At 35.8% G+C, this 23541-nt stretch overlaps 1 protein-coding gene across 5 annotated transcripts in view; it reads right to left on the bottom strand.

Annotated features, from left to right (window-relative positions):
• LOC100644874 (uncharacterized protein CG43427) overlaps positions 1-23541 on the bottom strand; it is a 156761-nt gene that overhangs the window by 24950 nt on the left and 108270 nt on the right. Inside the window, exon 2 of one of the 5 annotated variants that reach the window (XM_048408707.1) lies at positions 13788-13903. The exons of the other annotated variants lie outside the window; for them this stretch is intronic. The gene's annotated coding sequence lies outside the window, so the exon portion shown is untranslated. The remainder of the gene's footprint in view (positions 1-13787; positions 13904-23541) is intronic. 5 annotated transcript variants of the gene reach the window in all.

Here is a 23541-nt window from a genome sequence, read left to right on the forward strand (position 1 = left end):
GAAAGTTTGAAAATTGGCGATAATTCTAACCACGATGATGGTGACGACACGCTCTGTATCCGCTGGCAAAATCGAGGAGAACGATCAAATGCGTTAGGAACGTTGTCGGAAATCAGGATGTATCGATATAGCCGGGTGCATTTCGCCAAGGAATGAGAACATGTATAACTTGATATCGTCGTAAATCTCAGCTGCGTGCAAAGATATTATCGACACCGAACATCTTCGTGTGATCAGTAGAGTTTATCTTCGCGCCAGTTCCATGGTGTTAATTGGATGCGCTTGTGTTCCGCGCAACGCTTTCCGAAATTTATATTTCCTGCGTGTGCTGCTGTCTCAGAGTCGATTTCCGTCAATGATGTTCTCACTGATAAAATTTTGTTGAAATTGTTTAACAATTACCGCGAAGGAAGGAGTAGAATAAAATAGATCGTATATCCTGAATTTGTGACGAGTTTATGGTTTGCGTTTTACGGTTATAGTCTTATCTGGTAGACGTAGAATTTTTGTAACCGAAGATAAGAAGCGTGGTTTATTTAACGACACATGTTTTATCACTGGAATTATCAAGTCTGTCAAAATTAGGCACTCCGATTTTTTAAATTTTATAATTGAAAGACTGTGAATGATTATATTTATGGCAAATATAAATATGTAAAATGTACCGAATGTATATAAACATGAATACATACAATATTATTAAAACATAAAATTTAACCGTGTCAAATGTGTAAAGTAATCGTTATTCGGTTCTTTCAACAATTACAACACATTAAAATTGCTTACAAATGATTCGTATTTCACTCTATAGGCAGATGTGTCATGGATACTTGAAAGAAAAAATTAAACAATCGCGATACTGGCATTAATTTGCCAATTCACATTTACTTATAATTGCAAGTAATTAACGTCTAGATATGTCAAATACCTTAGAAGCAACTTTCACCCTATTACAGTGTCCTTAAAAATTAATTCCAAGAATCTCCTTGGCCTCCTTCAGCAACCAGACAATCATTGTATTCTTTCAGCTCAATGAACTTTCCAAGATATACCGATTAAGACAAATTTATCGATTAAGCCATAACATCCTCCATATTCCTTAGAAAAAGAAAGTCTGTTAGAAATTTCAGACTACCTATAAATTTACGAGGAAATTTCTCAATTAACCGTGTAATTTAGTAAATTACGATTCCAATTACTCGATATTATTAGTCACGTGATTCACACGACCAACCGAGCATTATTCAAGTATTGTCACGCAGTTTTAAAATTTTCGATCGCTTAATCAACTGCATGTAGCGTTTAATACAAATAGCGAAAAATATATTCTTCAACGACAAATATAAAAGAAGATAAAAATTTCGTTAGAAATGCAGTTTTTCCATAATCCAATAATTCAGCACAACTTTCGAACTTATACCTGATACATTCATGGAAGGTTTAATATATATATATATGATTTTTTCCACAAAGTTACAGAAATTAGAAAATCGAAATTAGAAAATAATTAGAAAATTAGTGATCCTTTCATCCTTCGATCGGATATTACCACAGTGGCGGCATTCCAAATTTGTCTTTAAACTGTAAACATTTATTGGCGTAGGTTAGTAGTACAGCGAGAAGAATATGTCGACCACAAAAGATTAATTTTGCCAAACAGTACCAGCAATATAGAGATTATAAGGGGAAAGATAAAAAAATTATAAATTTTGAGATTATTCGTGTACTTGGATTGAAACAGTGGAATAGTTAAGTAGTAAGCGGTAAGACACCCTATAACATCAGTGTCGCGTTCTCGCTTTGTGAAAGCCAAGCACGTTTGTTTCTTGTGGCAGGGCTGATCTGCATGTCAAAGAGGGGATGGCTGATAGGCGCAGCATATTGACACAAGAGACCTCAAGGAGGTCCAAGGCCGGTTTTACTTGCCTCCAAGGGATTCCTGAGGAGTGACTCGTCCAAGAACACGTTCTTCCGCGAGCGTACGGTCGGAATGTCAGGTACAACGTGCTCGTAAACGAGTCACGGAAAAGCGTTCCGCGTCCACTCGTATAACTGTGACCGTTCTTGCGACGTTTTCGCGCTGATCGTACGGAGCCTGACATCGGGTCAATGCAACTGTATATCTACCTACGGACTGCAAATGTGACGTGGCCATACATACACAATATACATATACAATAATACATATATCATACTTTGGTATCTACAGTCCAATCGATTCCTTTAGATACTGTTTTGCGATTTTAAAATCACGTTTATGAAATATTTCTCTATTTCATAACATTTTGTGAAAGCATTGATTATATATAAGTTGAGCAGTTTTTAATCTTTAATTATATATTTTTGTTTATTCTATTGGATTATCATCCATGAAATATCTTCAGCTTAGCTTAAAATTCAAGTACTAGATGCGTATATCGATAGCATATTTGGGGTTTTTCATTCGTTTTAAGAGGATTCTACATTTTAAAATATGAACAATGAAACATACAAATTTATAGTATCGAATTTTATGAAATATGTAAATACCTTATATTCTATAATTTTTTATTATTACACTTTCTTACATAGTTTTGTGCCGGTCACTTATGTTCATCGTGGCAATGAATATTTTAGTAAGATCTCCTAAAATAATTTTGAAATATATACTCCCATTATTTTTTTTATTGTTATTCACAGAGAAATGACGAAGTCACTACAGGTGTTGGGACAGAGAATACAACGAAAATTCAAAAAATAAAAATAAAAATCAACGCAAGAACGCTCACGCTTAGGTAGCTGCTAAATTCGTTAGAGTCAGCAAAGTCCAGAATTACCTTGATCCCGATAGCCGCGGAGAAACCATATTCTTTAATAACAAGCATATACTAGAAATTTCCTAACCTGATTACCTTCCCGTCGCCTGACATTATCTACCACTTCTCTTGAAAAATGTTCTCTACGCGCCAACGAGCAAACGAAATCGCGGCTATCAGATTGAGTGTTTCATTCTACGTGAAAACGCGCAATCGTACGAAAATTCTCACTCGACTGCCATAAAACAAATCGTCCAAATAATCATTAATCTTTCTTCATGGCAGAAAGCAACCTCGATATTTTAAGTAGACCAACATAGACAATACATGGCAACACAAATGCATGATAATTTCTATTATCCTACCGACTGACCGGCGCCTCAACCGTTCGACAATGTAATATTATACTAACAAGATTATTATTCTCAAAGATTGTGTTGGGATAAGATTATTTTCAACGTATCCCCATTGTCTTGGATATTGTCTCGTGACAAACTATTTAGATCTTTAGATCAATAAGTCAAATTCAAAGTATTAGTTCAATTATACTTCCGAGATAAAACGTAACTAAAAACTATCCTGTGGTATAATAAAGCAATGAAATTACAAATCAGCGAGTATTTTCAAAATTTTTTAGTTATAAATATTTGCATATTTTTAATAAAGTATAGTTATATATTGTCGAAATATAGTTTAGTGTAGTTATAGTTGAGTGTAACTAATTCGCTTCTGGTGTCCATAATAAATATGATTCTTCCGAGAAATGCAGATATTATTGTCAAAATTTGCCATAATAAAATACATCGTGTAATTATTTTATGTTATGTAATATTGTAATTATTATCCAACCAATTACCTATTATCAAAATTCTCTTTTTTTTTTATAAACAAATCTAATATTTAGAGTTACAAATAATAACATTTTAGAACGTAATTTTGTCGCCACTATTCTAATTTTGTGGAATTTATCGATCGGCGACTTTGCACATTTCTCGTTGTTATCATTTCTACTAATCTCGCAAGAGATTCCTTGGCGCCATATCGAACCCCGCGTGATTTTAAAACGACGAAGATGATAGAGAAATATGGCGAAAATATGGAATTAAGGGGTTCGAGGTCGTGAACACGACTTGGCGAATATTCGTTAGAGCTCGACGAGGTGTTAATGTCGTGGTGGCGAATAGCAACTAAGAAGATTACGCAGATTTGCGTTTAGCGTTTCGATATTAATGGTGGTGCACGGGCGATATCACAAGGGAGGATAGAAGAAGTGTGGCGTTAAGAAGATGAAAGGGAAGGGGACAAGAATCTTAACTCATGCCTAAACATGAAAGCTACTGTGGCGATTTATACCGTTTCGCGCGTACTTTGCACCGGGCCGCTTTAAATTGCAGTTCAATGCACGCGAACCCACGTTGTGCCACGATCTATTCTGGTAACGCTGCCTGGGAAAAATTGCCATTTTTCTAGACATCTATAGAGAGAATCGAATATCAGCTAATTTTAGATTTAAATACCAATTTATATTTTTCGCATTTCTAGTTGTCAAATGAATTCGTGAAATTTTTGCAAGATGTCAAGGTATTTAAATAATGTGAAATACAGAAATGTATGTGTTTTGGTAATGTGAAAATAGACATTCATGAAACATGGTATCCAATAGATAATATATTACTTATGCCCTCGTTACGTAAACAATTATATAACCATAAGGTTTTCCCTTCCTGCATTCCACCTCTTCGCCGATTTATCATCCCCTTCAGGAAGACTCACGAGTTAAGATCGCTGGAGAAAGGAAAACAAACGATATCTCTAGCTGTCTATCATTTTTATATATCTTGTACAATCATTAAAGAGCGTTATTAATTTCACGAACTGTCACAGGACACGAATAAACGATCGTTTTGAGGCGAGCAAAGCAGCACCGGTACGAGCACAATCGCGATCTTCTCTAATTGCCACGTAGCTAACCTTAATTACACCTACGATCATCTATCTAATCGTACCACCGTTATTTGTACTAGTGCAAACTCGTCGTTAGTTGTACGCGATACAATCACGTAGGACTCGCGATCGATAGATCCTCCTTAAGAGACTGTCGTTTACTCGAAAGTCGAGTCGTTGTCTTAAAATTCATCGAATTTATATAATTGATACTTCAAGGGATTTGTTCTCATCATTAATTTTCTCGTGTACAAATACGTGTCTTAAAATGTAAATTTTACACGCAACGGACAAAGCAACAATCTAATATTAATTTAACACGCATCACAATTCCTCTATGTTGTAATGATAAAATATCTAAAGCGTTGTATTCACTGTGTACGTTTACAAGTAACAAATCGCTTCACAAGCAAAAGCAAACAAGTGATAAATCGTTGAAACGCAAGAACACATTGTTCGATCGTTCGATCACTTTCGATGCTTTTAGTTCCCTTCTAGGAGTTGTGTAGTCGTCAATTTCAACAAACATCGGCGACCACCGAGAATTCCTACAATCTAATGACCAACCATCTAACTGTAAATCCACGGAAAGCAGCGTTTCACGCCTGTTGAGGAATAAATGTAATTTCCATTGAGATAACGAGGCGTGCGTGTCCAGTCACAGTCGCTGAACGCAATAAATGAAAGAGATATAAAAACCGACTTGGGAGGATGTTACGTATCGAATTTTAATGATTGCTCGTTTTTCTATCTCTTTTACGTCACACGTTATACGAAATTAGATTTGAAACAGTTTATATAATTTTATATATGAGACAAATAATTAAATGTTTTGTGTTTGCGTTTCGCTTGACGGGTGATCGTTCATCCTTTCTATCACTCTCATTAGATGAAAAATTACTGAAACTTATAAAAATTTAAGAGTATCATTATTGCTTCTTGCGAGTAATACGTACGTCAATTTATAGTATTTTAGCAGCCTTTATTTGTGATTAATTTTATGTAATTTCTTTAATAATTTACTCATCTGTTATATTTGAAAGGCTCATTGTCAGAAGAAAAGTGGTATGAATGGTAAAATGATACAAATGTACATCTTATCTATTATTTTCTATACTTATCTTCTATCTTGTATCTAGGAAAAAGTAAATTCGTATATCCTTTCCGCTTAATTTCTCCAATAGAAAATCTTCAATCATTTCGTATTAAAGTTCCTTTTTTTTTTTATTACCAAGTGACGTATAATTAACAAAAATAGACTTGTTATATAATATTTTTCCCGTGTAGCATTCGTGTAATAAACAACCTAATAAAAGTCAATCATAAATTTTAATAATTACCAATAAAAAAGGAATAAAATCTAGTATATTTTAACGAGTAACACCTTCGCGCTCTGAGTGTATTTTAAATCATCCAATTGCAGCAAAGTAACAGTATTCCTTCCGTTTGATGAGGGTAACATAAACCACGCGTTGTTTTAACGGTAGTCGAGTTATCGTTCCGCTGTCTTTCAATCTCAGTATCGTTCCGCGTTCCTAATCGCAAGAATCTCGATACTCCGCTCTGGCTTCGTCCATTTAATTCCTGTGGGAACCTTTTTGCATTACGAATTCATCACCGCGTCCCAAGTAGATTAAATGGCCCGATAGGCGATTATGAAGCCTCGTGGCAAGGAAATCCATTTCGAATTCGTGGAATTCAATCGGACAAGATTGGAAGGGCAAGATTGAAACGTCATTACGTTTCTCTGGCAGGAAATTGAAAATTGAGGAAACCTTAAGCACAAAAAGGTACGCAAATAGCAATAGGAGAAAAAGTTAAACTGTAAATGGAGATTACACTGTACTTCAATGTAAAAATTGATATATGTCTTCAAATGTCTTATTAAACGTCAGTTAATAGTAGATTATGAAATTTTTTTTTTAAAGAAACATTTTTCGATTCATATTATATATGTATATATATATACGTATCCTGTTATTAAAATGTCATACTTGGAAAGAATGATTACAAAAAGTGAATGTGAAAGTCTACATCCAAATTAAGGTGATGCGGTGCGTTATTCAAAAGATGATAATTAATAACGGAAATAACTTAATGTGGAAATATCAGCGAAGAAAATAAAGTCATTCATAAAATTAATAGAGTCATAAAATATGGTTACAAAATTCCAATAACAGCATAAAATAATGATAAAAAGAACAATCTCTCAATTGCGATATACCATGATATTCTAAAAATAAAAACATATTAAAGAAAACCACGAAATCCTATAAGCTTATATAAATCTACAGAGATACTTTTCCCAAAAAAGTTCAAGCTAGCGAAGTACAAAAATATATTTATCGCTCAATACGAATAAAATAACGATAAAAACATATTTGGATATTTTTTAGGATAACCAAAATCGTCAATAAATATTTTTTAAATTTAGCGATGCGCAACTTAGTCGCGTTGAATTCTTTTTGGAAATTCAAATTTTTCACTACGGTATTCCGTTCGTGACACGATCGTTCACGCCTGAAAGTGGTTCGTGATCGTTTCCAAAGAGGATCCCGACGCAACAAAGACGATCGCAGGTCGCAATTAAGGTTCATCGAACGGACGACGTACCGAGATGGCGGCAAGGGTGTAATAAAAACGCAGGAATGAAGATAAAGGAATTTCTGGCGATTGGGTCGTGACCCCTTCGGCCCCACGATGAACCTTCGATATACGGGCCGACATTGCCATATTGCACACGTACTGTGCATTAAGATACGCCACGAATCCAAGGAGAAACGAAGAGCAAGAAGAAGAAAGAGAGAGAAAGAGAGAAAGAAATCTATGGGGTTTAGGGGGATTCGTAGACGACGCGGAGAGACAAGAAAAACGAGCAACGAGCTTCCATTTGATTTTTCTCTACTTTTTTGTCAAGGTACTCTACCATCGTAAAATACACTTCATGTCGATTTATGTAGCACTTTAGACGCTTGACCTTTTGACGACATGGAGCTAAAAAATTGCTTTTAACCACTTGACGTGTAATTTTTGCTTCATCTGCCAGTAGAACGATCGAATTATTTTATAATAAAAAAACAATGAGACGAATGTGATCTTTTATTACGGTTGTCACAAAACAGACAGTTGTGGACAAATTAAAAATTTTATCTTTCCGAAGTACTGGAAGTTAACCAACATAATAAAATGCTGGTTACATATTCATGAAACTGTGATATAGAGTTCGCCGCGTAGCCATCTTTAAATAGAGGACACTGAACGATGTAGGCCATAGCCATGAGCGAAGTCAAGAAACAACAAGAAATCAAAATAATGAACGTCGCCGATCTGGAAAATCTCTCTCTCTCTCTCTGTCTCTTCCCCCCCTCTCTCTCTTTCTGTTTGAACTCGTTACGCTCTGAGAAACGTCCAAGCTTTTGCGCCGCCTCTAATTAGAATATTTACACATGTCTGCTCGAATTAGCTCTACAATAGGCTGGAGATATAATTTCGAAAATCGTACGTTATAACGACGACGCCGAAACGACATGATGTCTCGCTTCCTCACTGCGAGAGACAAAGTTCTATAAAGACCGAAAAAGGGTGAGTGTGTAAAATGAACACGAGGTCGCAGACGTGTTAGATCTGAAAATATATTGAGATGATCGCAGCTGTGGTTCCAATGGTGCGAAAAATTGGACGAATCACACGATAAATTCTCTAATTCGCCAAAATAACCTCGTATTTCCGAGATCTTACGAGTTCCCAAGTCAAAGTTGACTTTAAATGAATTTAATCTTTTTTCCCAGAAACCAACTGCCATGTTTTTATTTTATCTCGCCCTATCCCAGTTTCTCTAATGTTGAAATGAGACTTCTTTATGTCTTGACGAAAGACTCACGCGCTCTGTTTTACAACCATATCCTCCGAAAATATCAATTTAACTTGTATTCCGCAATGCGAAGTATCTTGTACAGTGATCTATTATTATTTGCTTATAAATTGGACGGATTGTTTGAGTTTCTTTGTGAAAGAAATTAAGTGTTTGTTTGACGTGTTGTAGAGTGATTTAATTTGGCAAAGTCTACTTTCTTTTCTCTTTTTCAACTTTATGGAAAAAACTTTATGCTTTGAATGATTTTCCACAACTATTAGGATAAATTATTTTTTATTTTTGGTGCAAGAGAATTTCTCTATCAATTCTAAGAAAATTGTTTAATTATATGCATGAAATTGTAAGTACTATTATATAACGAAGGTGTTTCATGCGGGAACAAAATATTATTCGATGAATACCAAAAAGTATATAAAGTTATTCAATAGTCAATAACAAAGAATTATTTACAACAGTAGAACTTATCTATAATACTAAGAAGAGCACAGTAATTTTTTACCAGCTAGATGTTTTATCCAATTTCAAGACAACTTTTCATAATTTAGAAACCACCGCGTAATTTGACCAATGTTACAAGCAAGCTACAAGCATGTCTTTATGCGTTGCTCCCCTTTTCATTTTCGTTCTCCTTTCTTTTTTTTTTTTTTTTTGCCAGGCAGGCGTGCAAACGCGCCCCTGGAAGAAGTGCCGTAACATTTTATGGTACATAAAACGGTGACTTTATGTTAGCACAATTCACGGGCTCAACTGGGTCTTTTATTAATCTACGTCATAGCATTTTACGGCTATGACACGGCCATGCAATTCGTGCACGTCGTCGAATTTAAGTAGAGCTTTGGAACTCGTTAAATCGTTCGCAACATTACAAAAATTAATTTTCATTTCGTAACACATTTCTCTTGACCGTTGCATTGATCCATTTTATCGTGGCCCTTAACTTTATTATTCCTTTCATCACCGCCTCAGCTTCCGTTTATGTGCTATTTAAATTTCTATCGAATTATGCCACTTGGAAATTCTTGGAAATAGAACGAAATTTTTTAAATGTAATAGCGATATTAGTTCAGAAAATACTCATACAAACATAGTCCAGAAAGCGTTTAGATTAAAGACAATCCAGCCAACGCTTTCCGAGAATTAATAGAGTGATTCTCCTGCTAATTAACTGAAAAACAGTGCCACCAAGCGCGGACCACACACGCTCGTTTTTCCTTTCGTATACACTTCAGATGATAGATTTTGCATGTACTGGCACAGAGTTATTACTCCAACGACATTTCCTTTAACTAGCTGGTCAATCATCCTGTATTTTCAATATTACCAAATAAGATAATTGTTTTAAAGTTTTCATTTTTCCTATTTTTTGTAGAATAATATAGCTTTCCTGAAGCGAAAGTTCCATATTAAACGAAAGTAAACTTAATAAAAACCGATGCTATAACTAGAATGTCACTGTGATATTTACCTTTTCTATTAGTTTCACATCGCAATAAGTATGTCACATTTATGGAACAATAAACCCACCATTTACCCTATCCATAATGCGTTTGCCATCGTATCCATCTTAATTTCCAAACTAAGCAACTTAATGAATCGAATAATCAAACCAATATACATACCTAATACACTCTCAACTATAAGTATTAGGTCACTTATGTAAGCATGTATCAAAAGGAAACTATTTATCTCTGAAAACTTTCTGGAGATTCAATTGACGAATAGATGTATCTACGTTCAATCAGTAAAACGATGGAATCCAACGTTCTAGATTGCACGAGGCGAAAGTGGATAGTTACTCTCGATATGGCCTCGAGAGCCGGTATATCGTGCGCGTATAATAGTTATGACGTCCATTTGTACCCGGTGTTCATTGCTAGATACTTTTCTACCGCATAGCGCGTTCCATACGCGTATACTTACATCGAGTGTGAATTACATCGATTGCGTGTGCTAGTGCCGGGCAACGATGCAATTCGCATCCCTGCCTGTTTTTCTCTTTACTATGAAATTTATTGGAGGTAGAATCTTTGGAAATTATTAACTGTTGAGTCGAATCGCGAGATACGTTTTCTTTATCATGGTTGTATCGTACGCCCATGAAAGTCTGCTTTTGTACTGGATAAAGGATGGAGAAATTCTCTGTGAATTGTATGATAAGAAATTGAGAAAATATTTTCTTATCTGTCTTGGTTATTGTGAAATGTAGGGGATGTTTAACCTCTTAAGATCCACCTGCGTAATATTCACGAAGCTGAATTTTATTTATGGCTATCATGATTTGTGTTTCGTGAAAAGGATAATTGCAAAGCACTTACTTTTATTTTTAATTAAATTCTTTAATTGGTAAATTTAAATCTCCATGTTAATACCGATATGTACTTTTAAAAAGCGAATAGTAATTAAATAAAAGTTTTTGAGAAAGGAATAAATGTCACATCCAATAAATTACTGATTGCGAACATATTAAAGCTACAGTGGCAATAAATTCATAGCACGGTCTATTAATTTCATACTGCTGTGACTACATAAATAAATATCAAATAAAAAAAGAGTTACTTCAAAATTATTCATCATGTCGTTCACCGGAACAGAAGAATAGGACGCAAACTTATTCATACCAGAAGATAAAGTATATGACGAAGCATCGATAAAAATAAATTTTCAATGTTTTCAAAGAGTTACTGCAATAAGACTGAAGAATCATAAATATGGCGTTACCATAAAATCTTTGCGATACCGTGACTATGTCCGCAACGAAGTGTATCTCATGCGAGTTATCGTTGTCTTAGCGTTACGCCCTCGTGCTTGGGTTCATCGAATACCGCCTTAATGAAAAGATATATGTACCATAAATTCTTGCATGCGTACCCGATACGTTTCAATTCCCTTTCTTTATGCACCGCGCTATTTCGTTCGTTACAATTTAAGCGTTGCACGCGAGCGGGGAAAAGCAACGAAATCATGCAGCAGGCACAGTTGATTCCAGCGTTGCGGAGAGTCCTGCATGCAAGCATACGCGTTCTTGTAAGATATGTTCGAATCTACCCGACGGAGAAAATTCGAATTCACGCTGGTGGCTAGTCGCGTGTGCAAGCGGTAGGACTTGTTAACCAATGATTCTCGAAATTAATGAAACGATCTATCCGGAATTGCATTCTTGCGAAATGACCGCAGAAATGGTCGGAGTATGCCAGGAATGAATGCAGTCAGGGCAGTCAATCATGAAGATGTATCGAATGAATTTAATTGGACCGGCGAATTTATGTTGATTAAATTGTCGAGACACTATATTAGAAAATTTCAGTTGCATTATTGAATGCAGAGAATTTCGATATGCTAGATCATGGCACTATATGATTCTGTTGTGCTTTGATGAATTTGTAGTTTATTATTATTAATTATCTAATTTCTAATTTTTTAAATTTCTGTTGAATAAAAAAGGAATGTTAGACTTGGATGAAGAAAGGAATATTCTTCTGTTAATTCTTCACTTTAATAAAGATCTATTAATAATAGGAATAATGTTTGTTATTACTACAACATGATAATACGTATAAATTTGTCACAATACAGCCATAACGGTAGGCACGGTAACAAAGCACACATAAGAGTTATGCGTTGTCTGACCAAATACGAACGTATTCTACTTCGAATACGTCCTGACATTTTCTAACATAATTTCCATAATAATTTTTCGAATCATTCGAACATAAAATATTTCTTTTATTCACTTGCCAACAATAAGTTTCTAACATGAGTCTGCCTATATACAGATACATTCTACTAGTCGAGGAATTCCTATTCTTTTTAAGAACATTCGCAATGTACGAACATTTTCTGAGATTATCATCGACTATCGCTTAGAAGAAACTACAACGTAGTACATTGAACGTGAACGTCCATCACGAATCAGAGATTATTCTCTCCCTTCGAAAGGAAAATGACAAAGGTATCGGGGCTTGATTTCGCTGCCGGCGGAATCACGCTGATGGGCAATACACGCGAATAACGTGTCCTGGGGAGGCCGAGACGCAACGATATACACGCTCCTCGTCACGATTCGCGTGACCATGTGTGTATAGGATCTTCGTGCCTCTGCGAATGCACTGATGGGGATAAAACGCTTCGAACTATCAGAATTCTCTGCCTGTTGGAAAAAAGTTCTGCTTAGCGCGTATATTCTGACAGAAAGTTCGAAACTTGAGAAAAATTCTATTGTACCAAAATAAGATGGTTTCTCCTGTGACTTTCATACCTTTCCCTTTTCAATTACGTAATTAAATAAATGTATGAAAATTCCGTAGAATACTCTAATGTTAACAAATTGCTGATCGATCACCAGTAAATTCGTGTTTTCACACTCGAGTGTTATTACCGAGCGTCGCTACGCGTTAGTTTTTGCATAAAATAGCCGGTCAATGATATGTTAGGACACACGATGAGATGACGATTCGATTTAATATCGAATGAAATTTCATGACACCCGTTCGGTAATCCGAAGGAAAGCGCGTTGTTCGGTATCCTAGGTTGACTACGTAGTCGCTAACATGTATGTAGAAACATGTCGTGCGTGTGTGCGTTCGCCAGAGGAGCGGTGGCTAGGTCACGGTCAGGGCGATGCCCTCTTCCTTTGAAAGAGAGGAGAGACTTTGCGTCAGCTCTCCTCCGCTTCTTCTTCTTCTTCTTTGCCTTGTTGGATCATGCTGAAAGTCTCCTCTTGGATGATCCACGCATCCGTTCGAGCGTATCTTTTGCCGCGCGGGCTATCCACTTCGGTTAGATCGGCCCTTTTTGTGAATCGAGCGCCGTTTTTAGACGCGTTGCACGACCGACGCGAGGTGTACGCTTTGCGTACACGATCGTGCTATTTACGTGACAACCACCACGTGTATTTATCTCTCGTAGCGAATTTATCTATCGTTGAAAATCGATTTTTGACTTGGTACAACGAAGGGGGCCGTTTTCAGGCTTCGACCATTTTCTGAAGGGCCGTTTGATTTAATAGCGTGAATTAGTAGTTATATATTGATTTTAATGTTGGATATACTGTGAGGGAATTGAATAATTTCTATTTCATTGGAAAAAGTGTTTTTTTTTTTTAAGGCTATATATGATGCTTTGGAGAATTGGAGAGAACACATCTTTTACATATAATGAAGGAAAGCATTACTTACTGATATGTTTCTTTTTTAAGTAGATATGATGCTTTTGTTAACTACACTTGGTTGTAGCTGGTTGAATATTTTATGGACCTTTGGATACTTTTATATTTTGTATATTTGAAACTCACCTGAAACATAAAATAATATGAGGATATTAGTGTGGAAGTTTTAATCGATTACATTTGGAGAAGTGCTTTTAAAATATAATGAAATACATATATATAATATACATGTATTTACATTTAATACCAACATATAATATACATACACATGCGTTTCTCTGTTTCTATCTCTAATATGACACTCGTCATTTTTAAAAAATTTTTATCTCGTTGAATTCAACTCAACCTTAACAACCACTAAGAAATCGTTATAAACAATCACGCGTTTATGTACAAAAAAAGCCGAAGGTGCTATTTATTGGAGCTATTAAAAGTAAATATTACTCTGATAATAAATATAGCCATACTGCATATATTTGCACATTAATGCAATATTTAAAATTGCAATAAAATATATAGTATGCACATAATGTCTGAAAATATATAAAACATCAAGGACAAAATACAGATTATAACATTTAATACCTGAAACAAATCTCTATTTAGATACTGTTGCTGCAACTTAAGTCTTTAGAAACGTGAAACTGCATAAACATCCGCAGTTCGCTTCCAATATCTCTAAATATTTAACGTATGAGCTCATAAACAAATGAAACAGAGCCTAAATAATAGTTTGCGGAACGCTTCAGGCGAGCACGTTAAATTCGTTCGTCCATCAATTCTCGCCCTGAACTATTGCATTACGCGCGGCGTGTTCGTCCACGCGCCATGTCCCGCCGTTATAATTTATCGTCTGGCTTGGTCCGCTCGGGTTTCTACGCCATCCCTGTCGAGAGCTACGATGGAAATCATCGATATGAGAGCTCGACTAAGCCTGTCACACCCTCGCGGAAAGATCATCGCGGAAGTCCTCGCGGGCCGAGTGATCGACTTTATTCCAAGCCGCCCACGTGCACTCGTAAATATAATTTCTCGCTAATCATGCACGCCACGGAACGCCGACTATTAACCACCCAGCGAGCCACGCCGCACAGCTATGCTTTCTAAGCGGTTCCACCGCATCAAGGGTTCGTTTCATCGAATCAAACCCACTCGTGATCAAGCATACCGTATGCGAAGGTTGTACGTTTCGACCAATTGAATATTCTGTTTGGTACGTGCGATGATTTGCTTGGAAAAGAATGTCGATGGAATGGAGGATATGCATCGGTCGTTTTACCGTCACCTTATCTGTTTTTGAATGTGAAAATACGAGGTTTGTCTGTTAAATGAGCTCCTGAGAAGCCAAATTAATCAATTCCACTTTTTGTAAATTCCTCCATTTTTTTATTTAGATACACGATTAATGTCCGATTTATGCTATTAATAATTTTTTTAAACGTATCTGTTGATAGAGTAGATTACTTATTAAATAAATTAATTCTTATATGTCATTTATATTGACATATCTTTTCAATACATGTTTATATTATGTGTTTGGAAAATAATAATTAATGTAAACTTTTATTATTTCAATTTTAAATTTAACCCCTTAACCTACGATTTACGCTCGAGAATTTTGGGAAAACGTAAACAAGCTCGCGCAGCCTTCAAGCCATTCGCACGACTTGTGTAGTATGTATTACGGGCTATGTCCGTAATATTTACGTTTGGTACGATCATCTACTACGGGCTATACCCGTAATATTTACGTTTGGTGCGATCATTGTACTACGGGCTATGCCCGTAGTTGTAGGTTAAGGGGTTAATAGAAGAGATAGATTAGAGATATAATAAACTGAGGCTGATCAAAACAGTAAAAAAATATAGATACGTTTGCATTGATTTCGATAGAAAAGCTGGACGCGCGTCTGATGACATACACGCCATTTCTACTTACCGCTTCATATCTTACTACAAGATCCGGGTGAATAACATGTACAAGCGAGCACGACGTGATTCCTTGTGGAAAAATAAGAAAGACATATCGAATAAAATTTGTCCATTCTCAATTTAGTTTTCGAGAAAATCGAATTTGAAAATTTATCAAGTCATAATTGAACATGACTAATTCCGGACCGGACTAAATAATCGACAGAGGTTGTTTTATATGTGAAAATAAGTCGAAAATGTAGAATAAAAATTTCTTATTTTTACACAAGGAATCACGTTGTGCTCGTTAGAATATATTATTCGGTCGGATCCTGTATATCGTGTCTTTCATGTTCTTAACAGAAATAATACTCATTTCTATAACTTAACAGCGAGTTCAATTTTAATTTTATTAAATCCACCACTCTTCCAATACTTCTCTAATTCCTATGACTATTACTAACACGTAGTTCAACATTTGCACGATACCCCAAGGGTCTATCTAGAGAACATCGTGCGCGGTTGCTCTTATTCACTGGTATCGACGATCGTTCGTGAGACGTCAGCCTATCAGCGTATGCAATCGCGAAACCAGACGGGGGAAGCCCTATAGCTACACTCTCCCGTATAATGCAGTTATCGCCGCGGCTGGCCACGTTAATTGCATCGCGAGAAAGTGGGGCATCTCGAATCAGCGATCTCTTCCTGTCCTCTCTCTGTTACGGAGGCAAGGGGACTCCGAATACCCTTCTATTACGCGCATATATCTCTAAACGCCCTACGCCCTCTCTTAGGATATGTGAAAAGGCATGCAGATACAAATACACGTGTGTGTGAAATATATACGCTTATATAAATATATCCTCCGCCATCTCAACGATTTATTCCCGTCACAGCCGTGAGAATCGTTCCATGCATCGGCTCGATTATCGTCTCGCGATGCGACGCGAGTCACTTTCTCCGCGACGTAACTCAAATTCTTCGTAGGCATACGAGCGTCGCCGTTTCGCTCGAGCCCGTTTATTTTCGCCGCGTGACGAAATTCTCCTACGTTTCCAGCGAAACCAACAGGCCAGGCGAACACACCGTTCCTTCGATTAGACTCGGGAGAGCTTTTCAAATTGGAAGTTTTAACGGTTGATGAATGTGTTCACGTTTCAGTACGCGCTCAGTAAGATTTCTTCAGTTATATATGTATTACTCACGATTTACATTGATTTTGTAATTCTGCTATTCTGTTCACTTTTTTCGTCTTTTTGAAATAATTCATTTATAAAAAGCTACCTATATTTTCATAACATTTATCGTAATATAATATTTATTTTAGTTCGTACCTATCGCACCTAGAGTCTCGTACGCAAGTTACGAGACACCTGCTAATTTTGTCATTGAAGAATATTTGGAAATTTCTTTTTATAGAAGAATAGTTATATTCGTATCTAATTGGAACATTTAACTCGAATATAAATCGTAATTTAATTTTATGTTTGAAGTAATTTTCTGATACTTATAATAATAGTAGTCTAATATTAACATAAACTTTGATTTGGAGTTTTTATCTCAATCAAATGAAATGCTATATCAGAATGTTCATAAATACCACTAATATTGACATTGTCCAATCATTGAACTTCCTTATACGCTGCTCAATCTTTAATACGATGTAACAGTAGTTAATCACTAGGAAGTAGTGGTTAACTACTATTCCAACACGTACAAACGCATCGTCATCTAACCGTACAAATTCAGTCTTCCTGCATCCGTGAGAAATACATCATCGCACGACTAGAATTCGTGAAGATGATTTCGTGATTCGAGCCACTTTCTCTTTGGTCGCAAATCGAATTCCATTTGTCAGAATGAAACGAGCGTTCGCGGCCAACCAAACGTAATCGATTGTGTCTACTTTAACGCTGATTATTCATTACCACATTACATAAACATCTTGCTAAACGATTACCGGAAAGTAGCTTGCTTGGATTTTAATACATTTTACTGTTATAGCTGGATTTCCTCTTTCACGAAGACAACAAGACGATAATTCTGCACGTTTCTGCAGAGAATCGGCGTGTGCATCGGGAACTTTGCAGAAACGATTTCGTGATTCGAGCCACTTTCACCTCGACGTAATTCGGATTCCTTATATGAACGCGTGTTCGTGTTTCGTTTCACGTTATAGTGTGCTATCGGAAATGATTAAAATCCGCGTGAAATCGCGGACAGAGGCGAACGAAAACACCGACATAAGGACAACGGGCGAATTGCGAAATCAGGTCGACGAACATTGAAGTCGAAGAAAAAAAATGAATTTTACATTACTACAGGAGATTCTGAACGCGGCCAAGATTGTTTAGAAAGCTGATTTCGACGCCACTTCGGAGAAATGCTAAAACTTCCTCCGTTGCCTTGCTCCTCTAAATAAGAAGGTTAAGGTTAAAGGTTGCTGCTAGCTACCCGAGTCTTACAAGATATCGTACTTTCTGAATGTTGCAACGTGGTATAAACGAGTTTTACCATCGTGAAATTTGTCCTATTAATTAAGTGACTGTATAGTTGAAACAAATCTCTTTCCATCGATTATTTTTTCGTTTATTAAACACTTAATTCTAAGTATTTTTACTTCGTTCATCAAATTATGTATATCAAACGTTCTTTGTCCACGAAAATAAAATTTAAACTTATACACGTTCTCATGCTACTAACACATAGAAAAGCAAGTAATTTTACTTCAACAAAATTGATTTTAATTTTTATAAAGTATTAGAAACTTACACACTTATGTTTCAAACCCTATTAATTTTTCCAAACTTATGTGTATAGATAAAGGATCTATATAAACTGATACTGTATTAAATATATATTCTACCAAATTTTTGAATACAACCATATTACTTTTCATAATCATTTTAATAAGGTAACAAATAATTCTGAAAAATTTTAAAGTACCCTTCCAAAAATCTCGGAATGTTTATATCACACGTAACCAATTAGTATGACGAAATAAGACACTCAAGGAATTCCAACGCAGACGAGAACAACTTTTGCGAAAACATTTTGCCTTGTAAACTAGATCTACGTGCAGGATAAGTACGAAACAGGCTACATACATATAACATGAGCGCGATATACCACATCGTTGTGGTTTTCAAATTCATTTCCCTAGTTAATAGATCATTCTTCATTATTCTGTCCTACGTTTCTTAGTAGAAACGTGTTACAGAAGCACTCAGTTTCTGTTTTACGACGTCCTAGAGCGTCTAGAGAACATGTCCACCAACGAATTCGTACGTTCGACGTGTATCTAGGATACTTAAATAGTTGGTGGCGTATCGACACGCGGCGGTTCACAGCTTTACGACGAGCTATAATCGTAAAAATGCAGACCTCGTAAAGCTAGCTAGATTTACGATCGTAATTCACCTCGTGTTACGATGATTCTTCAGGATTATTGTCCGTGACTGTTCTTTCAAGTTATTTCGGTTTGCGGCACTGCTTTCGCGATGCCTCGAGTGTCATGGACTTCTTATGCGATCGATAAACACGAGAGTGTATATTTGATGCAGTTAGAAATACAGATATATCGAAAAATTCTTTGTCGAGGAGTTTGAAAAATTAGTAGTGAATATTCGACATGTCGCCAAATTGAAGACGCCATTTCATGTGTAATAGAATTAAAATTTGTAAAATGTAGTAATCAAAACCCTGTTTGCACAAGTCTATCTTTGCCAATACTAATGAAATCTCTTGTATTACGCAAATCTTTTCTATTGCGGTAACAAGAAAAAATAAATTTTAGAAATTATCACTCATTTAATTACTCGATGTAATATAAAATTGTAGAGTTTCAAAAAAGTCTATAACCTATAACTTATAATTCGTTAAGTTATCAATATCGCTGATTATCAAGTTACTAAAAGTGGAGTTAATCAATTTCAGTATATCACATTTGCATTAAATTTCATTAGACTTAATTGTATTACGGTAACGAAGAAAATTCGTACCATAAACATGACCGTATTGAAACAATTAAAAATAACGTATAAAGAGTCTACCAAACATGGAAGGAAAAGTCGACTGCACCACAGAAAGATGATTCCGAGACCGTTAATTAAAGAGAAAACCTTAATTCTTCATTCTACCGTACCATATAATGGGAATGCTATCGAGCTTACTAATTGCATTATTCTCGGCACAATGAATCGAGATCCGTCTGAAACGATGCATCAAAGGTTTCGATTAAAATTTCGCGACGGAAAGATCATCGTACCAGTTATCGCGACAGGTGTTTGTTCCTTGTTTTACGTTTTATTTGCGAGGCTAAGGGGAGATCTTTAGATTCGCACGATCTCGTCATAAAAAACCCCGGCGAAAGGAAGAAAATAAATCGCGCGAATGGAGTGAAATTCTTCCAGATAAATAAGCGATAAATATGATGGTCGTAGACGATGTACAACCGTGTCTTGTTCCTTTTTATTTGAAAGAGCGAACGAAAGACGTTCTTTCCTTCGCGAACTACGTAATACGCGACGAAATAAATCACCAGGAAGAATATCAATGAACAGATAGGATCTCGTTGTTTCACATGATCGGTACAAGGGGTGTCGTTGATCCACCTTTAATGGTTCGTTCTCACGGATGTCGAGAATATTAATGATCCACTTAAACCGACAATAATATGTTTATAACGGTGATTTACAATATACGCGAAGCAACTAACGGCAGCTCCATATCTTTCACATTGAACATCGTATCTGAGGACGATCCTAAACGATTTATGGCGGCCTGTCGCCTCTTCCTTTAACGTGACGGGGAAAAAGTATACATAAACGAAAATTCCGGAGTAAAATGATCGTAATTCTAAAATAGTAAAATTTTCTATATTTCAAAAAGAAACTTTCGAACCTTTTTCTTTATACGTAAACCAAAATTTAATATTTTTGTAACATTACAAGTCTTTTTATTCAACATTCAATATGTTCTTAGAAAGTCTGCATGTAGATTTTATGAAAGTAAAATCTGTTTTTACATTGGGTTGGCAACTAAGTGAATGCGGATTTTGTCCTACCTAATGGTATTTAGGTGTTAAAGACCTAATGAGGCCAATGAGGTGTTTTGTCATTAACACCTAAATACCATTAGGTAGGACAAAATCCGTATTCACTTAGTTGCCAACCCAATAGTTTAGATTTTGATCCGAATCTAGGATTTTTTTTCTCTTCTCTTCTATCTCATTTCTTTTTCATTTTTATTTTTTCTGGATTTGCTCGTTTTTTTTTACTGCAAATCTCTATATCGATTTGAAACCGACTACACCGTTTTTTTTCTAAAAAAATAAAAAGAGAAAAGACTGCTATGTATTTTCATATTATTCCGAGAAGTTTTCAATGACCGTTTTATGTAAGCTAATGAGTGTACACATCGTTGAATAGACATGTAACATAAATTGATTTAGTGGTAGTCTTTATGGCAAGGATGACGAGATTAAGGCTACGATGATTAGTTTACGTCTTGGCTGAAAGTGATGACTTAATGTTTGTTTTATGATAGCTATATTCAGTTGTTCATACACGTTTTTATGAGCGTTAACTGTTATGGTTTGGAATGATATAACGCAATTTTATGCACAAACTTGTTCTTTCATACTGAATTTTATCATTCGAATTTCAACATTAAATGAAAATATATGGTCATTTAGGTACTGTTTTATATATTTAAATTTTTTGTTGCAAAATTGAAATTCTTTATGGAATATTTTTGCCAATCTTGTTATGCAAATTTATATTTTAATGATCACGGCAATAAATGTAGAATTTAAGCAAAGATTTATTTCATCTATCAAGTATCATAACAAATATTATGCTTTGAATATTTCATACACTTTTGCATACTACGTGCATTATACACGCACTTGCATGTTCTACTTTGCATGTTTCATATATCTATTTGAGTTTTTCACAAATGTAAGACCATCCTCGATTGACTTATTATCAATAAATTCCGTACATGTACATCATCTATCATGTAAATTATATATAATCCGAAAAGAATTTTCCATTCTTTTTCAAATAATCTAAACTATCAGAGAGTATCAACGAGAATTCTGGATCAGCCGATTAGAACGAAAAAGAACGATGCTTTTAATCGGACCAGTCAACGCTGTTAACACAGAGACACGACTACGCATAAATAAATATTCGTTTTTCCTTTCCGTTTATTTTACTGGAACGAAACCATAAATCATGTTGGTGTACGCGATGAAACAGCTGACGCGACCATAAAAGAGTAAAAATGGAGGAAGCCTCGCGTATTAACGAATCAGATGCTTAAAACGTCAAGTGTAGACGCAACTCAGGGACAAACTCAAAAAATTTTATTGGCTCATTGGCCGTCGCTCCAACTTAAGCACGCAGAACAAAATTACGCTCTATAAGACCGTAATAAAACCTGTCTGGACCTACGGATTCCAACTATGGGGAACAGCAAGTAATTCCAACATAGAAATACTCCGACGCTTCCAATCGAAAACGCTAAGATCCCTAATAAATGCATCCTGGTATGTTACCAAAGAAACAATCCACTGCGACCTCAAGATACCCACAGTCAAAGATGAAATATACAAGTCCAGAAGCAGATATAACACAAGAGTCAACAACCACCACAACTCTTTAGTCACCCAACTGCTTGACACGATGGACCAGATCCGCAGACTAAAAAGAAAATACCCTTTAGATTAAATCCTTAGATCCTACTAGAACCAACAATATAAACTATTATAAACCATGTCATTGTATCACGCCAAATGAAGTTACTGAAAATTCTCAACGAGGATTGATTGTAAATATTCTAACAAATAAAAAAAAAAAGGTATAGACGTAAATAGACGGCATGATTAACGGCAACGCATTAATTGATCTCCAACAATGTGCGTATCTATCTTTTGGTTAACCTTTTAACCTATAACTACGGGCAAAGTCCGTAGTACGATGATCGAGATAAACGTAAATATTACGGGCATAGCCCGTAGTACGTACTACACAAGTCGTGCGAATCGCTCGAAGGCTGCGCGAGCTTGTTTACGTTTTCGGCCCAAAATTCTCGAACGTAAATTGTAGGTTAAGGGATTCAGTATACCGGCGGCCTAGTTGCCAAACTAATCACTGAGACGCTCGCAAACTCGTATTTTCGTACATCAGTAAAAAAGTCCGATGAATTAATGACAATACAGCTACCGGCGCCATATTTATTCCCACGACTTTAATAGAATGTTACAGTCGTTACGTTGCACATTAATAAGTCGCGAGCCGCGGAATACGAACCTGTTAATCAGATGGAAAACGTTTGTTACGATTACGATATACGCCGGTGCAAGAATATCAAAGTTTCGTAAAACAGCCTCGATCCCAGCTTTGATATATTTTCAGCGATAAATTTTCCCAGAACGTTTTTTGCATGTAACGAACTGATACACTCCCGTGAACCAGTGGTATTTAGATTTTGCTGGTTTGCACTGAATTCGTATTTATTTCGACTCTGCGATAGAATTCTTCATATAAGTAAGAAGCAAATTTTCGGTAGCTAGGCGAAAGTTTTGAATGACGTTTAATTGAATCTTTAATATAGTGCATGATTTTCGAATTAATTTATTGATCTCATTAGTTCCTTATTAAGTAAATTCAAATGTTATGAAGTATCTTTGTTACAAGAAGAGTTTGGTATAGATACTGACGATTATGAGATGAATAAAATGAAATGAGATGAGTCGTAAGTAATATATTATGTTGTAAGCCAGTTTTAAGCAAATGAAGTAGTAATCACTTGCGATGAGGATATTCTACAAAAGCTATCAACGAATT

The sequence above is a fragment of the Bombus terrestris genome, chromosome 1 (genome assembly GCF_910591885.1).
Source record: "Bombus terrestris chromosome 1, iyBomTerr1.2, whole genome shotgun sequence".
NCBI lineage: Eukaryota > Metazoa > Arthropoda > Insecta > Hymenoptera > Apidae > Bombus > Bombus terrestris.